Source organism: Echinops telfairi, unplaced genomic scaffold, assembly GCF_000313985.2.
Source record: "Echinops telfairi isolate 266 unplaced genomic scaffold, ASM31398v2 ScPeMD7_7412;HRSCAF=8450, whole genome shotgun sequence".
NCBI lineage: Eukaryota > Metazoa > Chordata > Mammalia > Afrosoricida > Tenrecidae > Echinops > Echinops telfairi.
The window spans coordinates 14,374,868-14,382,252 of record NW_022111312.1 but is presented as its reverse complement, the minus strand read 5'-3'; positions in this window follow the sequence as shown (position 1 = coordinate 14,382,252).

The window sequence follows — 7,385 nt, the reverse complement described above, 5'->3', positions numbered from 1 at the left end:
GGCTCGGGCCGCGCCCCAGCCCCGGCTCGCGGGCTCCGGGCTGTGCTGCCTCCCCGCACCGGCCCGCCCGCACCGCCTTTTCTAGGCGCCGCCCCGCCCCTTCCCGGCCGGCCCGCCGAGGCGCTGCAGACCCCACCCGCCAGGCAGCAAAGAGTTCTTTATGGGGCACCCGCCCCCCCTGCCGCGGCGCCAGGGGGAGACCTACGGCCCTGGGCCATCTCGGCAACGGCACAATCACACTGCCCGCTGGAGGTGGCCGGAGGTGTGCGCGCTCCTGCTCCGTCTGAACCAAAGCATCTTTACTGAGCTGTCAGCTCGCAGCTGCGGCACTGCCGTGGGAGGGAGGATGGGGTGCGGCTTCAGCGCTGGGGTGGGGGGTGGGGGTGGGAGGCTTCCAGACCTGATACTTAGCGGCCCTGGTCGGTACCCCAGAGCCCCCTGCCCACCCTAGGGCTGGTTAGGGGCATCGACCCGGTGCACCCGGTAGAGGGGTTGGGTGGAAACATGCAAGGGGTGAGGGGTGAATCAGACACCTTTCTGGAACCTTCCACAGGTCTAGCTCAGTTCCCTTGGTTTGTCATTCAGCCTCACTCTCCCCTTTTTCTGATGGCAAGGGAAAATGGTCCCTTCCTGCTGACAAGGTGAGCCCTGCCTTTCCAGCCCGTCTGCATCCCTATCTGGACACCCCGCCCTGACCCCTGGCACACACTCCAGGGCAGCATCCCCTACCAGAGGGTACCGGGTGAAGAGAGGGTGGGGTGGGCACGCCCTGTTTTCTGCCAGACTGGACGGATGACTCTTCCTCAATTGGCTTCCTCATCCACTGAATGCCAGTGCCCATGCCCATATGATCGGTCACTGACCCTAACCAGACCCATGGCTGTAGGGGCGTGGGGGACGACGCTGCAGCTAACCATCACCCTTCACAGAAGAGACTGCCACGTCTCTGTCTCTCTCCCTCAGAGAGGCTGGTGGGTTCCGACCACCGACCTTCCGTTAGGTGTCCAGTGTGTAAACAGGGCGCCCTGGGCCCCTCCCAATATACAATGTAAGCATTTTATAGTTAACCCACCCCCTGTGGTGGGGTTGGCGCCAACTCACAGGGACCCTGCGGGACAGGACAGAGCTGTCCCACAAGGTTCCGTAGACTACACGTCTTTACAGAGGAGACTATCTCATCGCTCTCCCATGGAGGCAGACTGCTGGGCTTGAACCCCCGACCTTTTGGGTAACAGGCTGACACTTAACCCCTTGTGCTACCAGGGTTCCTTCTTGTTGGTTTTTTGGGGGGGGGGGTTTGAGGAACCACTGGGCTTTCCTTCCCAGCAGGGTGGGCGCCAGTAGGTGGGTTAGCTTAGTCTGTAGTTCGTTCCTTCTTGATTTCATTGTTGTTTGTTAAATCGTGTGCAGGCAGAATGACCCCATGTCTGTTGTGCCCCATCCTAGCCCCAGCCCCCAGGAGCCCACTGTCCTGTGGATAGACTGGGGTGGGTTCTGGACAGACAACGGCCTCAGAGGTCCTCCACGCCCCAAACCCACAGCCATCAAATAAATTCCAAGTTACAGGGCCCTAAATTGGGTTTCTGAGGATTTGACAATCTGTCCGAGACAGCCGCACCTTTCTCCGGAGGGGTGGTGGCTGGTGGGTTTGAACCCTGGCCCCCAGCAGCAGGCCGTGGCCCAAGCCACGCACCACCAGGGCAACCTCCCCTGAAGGGAAGACCATGCCGAGGTGACTCCCCGCCATGGCCTAACCCACGCACCACCAGGGCAACCTCCCCTGAAGGGAAGACCATGCAGGAGGTGACTCCCTCAAGCAGCAGGAAGGCCGACGCTCGCCAACTCAGCCCGATGGCCGCAGTGACTGTGACCTCTGGCCAAGGCGGGGCCCAAGGACTGACCGCCAAGTGCTGTGGAAGCCTCTGGTTCTCATCCAAAGCCAGCTGCTCTGCCAATGTCAGACACGCACAAAGGCCAGCATTTCCCTCCACTGCCCCGGCTGGGGGACAGGGGTGGGGTGTATGCTGGGACCCTGGGGGAGGGGGGGAGGTCAGGGTCAGGAATTGCTACATTGTGGCACCATCGTCTCTGGACCAGGTGCAGCAGCCACTGGCGGGCGAATGGGCCAGGGGAGCCTAAGGCCTGGGTCAGGCCAAGGCGTTTAGACTCCGCCAGGTATCGGGGAGCCACAGAGATTGGTGGATAGCTTTAGGATCAGAGACAGGAGCAATGGGGCAGGGGACACAGATGCCTGACAGGGCACAGGGGCTCTAGGCCCTAGCGTAAGGGCCACTCAGGCCACTAGCCAGGAGAGAAGAGGGGAGGAGACACACACACACACACACCCTCCCCACGAGGGAAACTTCCGTGAGCTCATTTGAAAGAAAGATGACCTCTGGTGACCCCGAGTTCTTGGGGGCTAGCTCAGCACTTTGGCAGTGGGCTGGGGGTCCCAGTGGCTCTGTGAAAGGCCAGGGCCGGGTTTGGGGGTGTGGGGCAGTGTCCCGCACCACCCTCCGGCCCTGCCAGTCTTGGTGAGTGAGTGTGTGCGGCTGCATTTGAAAAGAGACACGGTTATGCTGGTGGACAGCTGCCAGGCGGCATGTGGCACTCGGGGGTCTTGCGCATTGGGGATGGAGGAGAGGAGGCAGAGCGGCGAGGTCCCACTGCCCAACAAGGAGAGAACCTTCCAGAACAAGCACGTCCCCCGGGAACACATGGCGACCCTACAGAATCAGACTGGCCAGCGGGAACTGTTCACAGGCCCCTGTCTGCTCTGGCCAGGTGGGCCTGCAGCGGGCAGAGCACCACACAGCCAGCAAGGACTTAGTGGGCACACCCAGATGGGAGATGGTCGCCCATGGCCATCCCCGCTGGCTTCTCTGAGCAGACCCGTCTGTATTTCCACAGCTCCTTGGCCTGGACCTTGCAGGCAAAAGGAGCTGGCCCTCCCGTGGGCTTAGATCAAACCCACCAAGAATCACCAGCTTCCCAGCCGGGACTCGGGGCTACCTGCTCACAGCCAGGAGCTGCCGATCAGATCCACAGCTGTCAGGTCCAGTGAGGGGCGCCCCTGGGTAGGCTATGGAGCACGCAAGGAGCAGGTGTGGGTTTGAATCCTGGCTCCAGCACTTCAGAGCTATGTGATTCAGGCAAGCTGAGCTCCCTCTCCACGCCTCTTATTCCAAGATCAGAGATAGGAACAGAGGGATGAAGTGGGGATGAAAGGTGATAGAGGATTAAAGAGCCGTATAACTGGGGCTATTAACAACCTGTGATGTGCAGATGATCCCACCTGGCTTGTTATAATCGAGGTGGACTTGAAGCACTTGCTGATGAAAATCAGAGCCTTGGAACCTTCAGGGTGGATGGCAGCTCCCTAAAGAACACCCCAGTGTACGGCACCAGGTAAAATCATGACACGCAGGGCAGAGCTCGGAGCCGCCACCGGCGTGGAGCAAGCTTGGATCCCCAATCTGCTCCTGGAAGCAGCGGCGAAGAGATGGGGCAGCTGACTGCACTGGGCAGCTCTGCTGCCCTTTCTAAAGCACAGCGATGTCACTGTGAGGCCTGCGGCGTGCCTGACCCCAGGCATGGCCTCTCCAACAGCCTAGCCGGCGTGTGCAAGCTGGACATGGGGCAGGGAAGGACGCAGCATACATGTGTGTGAAGGATGGGACTGGTGACGGATGCTGGCAGTACATGGGCTGCCCCGAGGACAAGCAGCGTGTCCAGAATGCTCCTGAGAGGCGAGGACGGGCGTTGACGTGTAGTTGGGTGAGACCAAGTCCCAGGACTGGATGGAGCATCCGTACTGGACAGAGGAGGGACAGTGGAAAACGAAGACAACCCTCGAGGAGGTGGACTGACTGCCCACAGTGGCAAAGAGGCTCCGTTCTGTTGTGGGGTAGGGCTCAGCTGTGGCTCGGAACCCACCCGACAGCATCCAGAGAGGACAATGGCAATGTGTAACTAGGGCGTGCTGGGCACAGGGGAGCACCTGGCACCTGGCCAGCAAGAACTCCCCAGGGCCTGCCAGCCCCAGCTTGAAACCACCCCCATCATCCCCCCCGCCCCCCGCTTCTTCAAGGTGCTGGAGCTAATGGGAGGACAGGAATGGACGGTGGCCCCCAAAGCGCACGCCTGCCGCAAACTCGGGGTGAACGGGGGTCTCTGTAGCCATGATGAGGCTGAGGTGAGGTCACACTGGATTAGGGGGAGTTCTCATCCAACGATGGGCCCTCCCAGGAAGAGGGGGGTTTGGATAAAGACAGATTCGGGCACAGGGGTTCTTGGGGGAGACTAGGGTGATGCAGCCGCAAGCCGAGGGGAGCTGAGCAGCACAGCAACTCTCAGAAGCAGGAAGAGGCCAGGCCAGGCCCTCCCAGAGCCCCAGCTCCCAGTCTCAGAGCCTCAAGCGAAGACGCCAAGGTTGGGGTACGGCACGTGGCCACACAGCCACACACTGGGGTGGGGAGGAGGGGCGGAGGCGAACGGAAGCTTTCACCGCCAGCGTCCGTGGCAGCGTCCGTGGCAGCGCCTGTACTCACAACCAAGCCGAGCTCACGGCCATCACGCCCACGTGACCACCACACGGGCACATCAGCCCCCGTTGGGCTTCCTGGACTCCTACTCCAGATGGGAGGTGAAAGCCCTGTCCTTCACCTACGGAGCGGCTGGGGGTTTCGAACTGCCAACCTTGCAGTTAGCAGCCCACGGTAACCACTGTGCCACCAGGGCTTTCGTGGACACTTAGAAACCAGGAACCACAATCATCCCGCTGCCTTCAAGGAGACTCCAATGTACCATGAGCGGCTCCACTGGACAGCCGTCCAGCCCCCTGGATGGGGTAGAACCGCCCCCCAGGGGCCTCCTGGGACAGGAGCCTCCTGGGACAGGAGCCGACCGCCTCACCTTGTTCCCTCGAAGGGGCCAGTGAGTCTGAACCACCGACCTTGTGCTTAGCAACCAACACGTAGCCTGCCTTAGACACACAGTCGGCAACTTCGTGGGGCACTGGGAAGGGCCCGCGGGCACACGGGGAGGGGAGGCATGGGCCCCACCACAGCTTTTCTTTGGGGCTCCGACAGGTCTGGGCGCCTCGTGATACGGAGTGGGCTGCCCCTGAGAGCCCCGGCCATACCAGGTGGGCTGGGGGCTGCGCAGCCCAGCGGAACCCCTCCCTGTTGGACAAGCCTGGGGACCCGATGCTTTGGGCAGACTCCTGGGGAGCCCTGTTCTCAGGGTGTGCCCGTCCCGCCTGAGGCTCATGCCGGCTTGCTGGCCCTTCCTCCCGGAGTTTCACTTAGCTGCACATGATGCAGGCGGACGCAGCCCGGGGACTCTCGCTGCAGATGCTGCTGCACACATAGCCCCTCCCAGTCTTCAGCGGACGAAGAGCCCAGTTCTGGCTTCAGAGCCCTACACTGAGCCAGGGCGGGGAGGAGACCGCAGACCGAGCGCTGCCCACGCAGTCCTCCTGACACTGGGGGAGGTCCACCCCAGTCCACCAGCCCACCAGCCGTGCATCCTCGAGTCCAAGCCAGGTCCCCAAGGTGCCGGAGACGAGCCCCATGAACACCCAAGCACCCTGTCCGTGTGACGCCGAGTGGGAGCAGGTGGGCACCCCGCCCACTGTCACGCCCTTCCCTGGGTGCACGCATCCACGCTCATGCACAGAGACCAGCACCACTCCAACATCTGTTTGCGTGGCTGAGCCCGAGCAGAGACAATCTGTGTCGATGTGACCCTGGTGGCCCCGGGCAGCTGACCCACCAGGAGCAAGATGAGGCCGTCCGCCCGGTTAAGGTCCATGAGCTTGAAAACCCTCCAGGGCAGGGCTGCTCTGAGCCAGAATCGTGAAACTTAGTGGTGAGAGCTCCCCTCAAACAAACTGGTCTTAGGAGAAGCATATACACATGGGGGAGGCTTCCAACGACTGGTGGGCATGTGGAACTCGAGCAACTGGAATGAGCCCCCACAGACAGGTGGCAGCCCCGGAAGCAAGGGTGGACGCTTCGTCAGCTTACGTTGGCCACATGACCAGGAGAGACCAGGGTCCAGATAAGAGGACATCGCTGGGTGGAGTGGGGTGCAGTGAGGGTGACAGAAAGCCTCTCTGAGACCAACACAAAGCCACAGCGATTGATCTTGAGGTGCACAGGCTGGGCCACACGGAGTCTGAAGGGTGCGGGGTTCCGGGGGTTGCTGCAGACTCGGCGGGAACGACATCAGGCAGGCTTCCTGGCTGCTAACGAAGGCCCCCCTCTAGTACAGCCTCTCACAGGTGCAGCTCTCACCTGACACCCTTGCTCCGTGTGTCCTTCTGCCCTGATGGGTGAGTAGCTCAGGCCGCCGTCTGGGCTCGCCCCACTGCTGCCTGGTGAACGAGGGTGGCTGTGTGGGAGTCTTGCCGGCTGGCCTCAGGGGTGACGGCATGGCACCTTTCCCACATCAACAGTGAGGCCACCAACAGGCCTCACCACCCATAGGTGAGTCCCTGTGCTAGATGGGGGTCCAGCCCCAACGGTCAGCCCTTTCCTCTTGCGACGGCTTCTCCAGGGCCTCAGTAGTTATCACCTGCCCTTCCCGTGGGCAGGGCATGGTGCATGGACAAGTGTAGTCGCTGCCAACATCCAGGCCACGGAGTGACCCTGTGGGACAAGGTCCGAGTGCCCCACAAGGTTTCCTAGGCTGTCAGTCTTCACAGACTGACATCACGCCCCCCTCAGAGTGGTGAGGGGTGTGAATCACCCACCTCCTTTTGGTGAGCAGCCTGGAGTTCCTGACCGTCAACCAATCCCTCTGGTGAACTTCTCCTGGATGCCGTCTTCCGTACCTGAGAGTTCACCGCTGTCACAACTTGAGCCGACACCTCTACAGTGACACCACAGAGGCTTTGAAACTGGGGCAGCCACCCTACCCCCCCAGCCCCACCCCGCCTAGCCACACCCCAGCCATGGCGACCGTTGATGGCCAGGGCAGGGGCGGGGTGGGCAGCGTTCGGTTGCAGGTAAGTCTGGGGAGTCGGAGCTGTGGGGGACGCCCTGACTCCAAGCTGCTAACCGGAGGCCACGCGACGGGACAGAGGGCCAGAGCAAAGGGAGAGAAGAAGGTCAGGAAGACGGACGGTCAGAGGACAAGACAGAAGGAAATATAACCGGCGTGGAGAAGGACGGAGTGGCCTCGCCGATAAGCAGAGCCACTCCAGGATTCCTCTGCTGTGGCTCCGAGAGCCGGGGCAAACGGAGCTGCCCGGCTTGGCGTTTTGGGCTGTGGTTCCTGGAATCCTTGGGTGTCGAGGGTCTGCACTTCCAAGTCCGCTGGACGGAAAGCTGCAAATCTAGGGCCGTCTGTTCCCCTCGCCTTTGCCCAGGCGGGAGGAT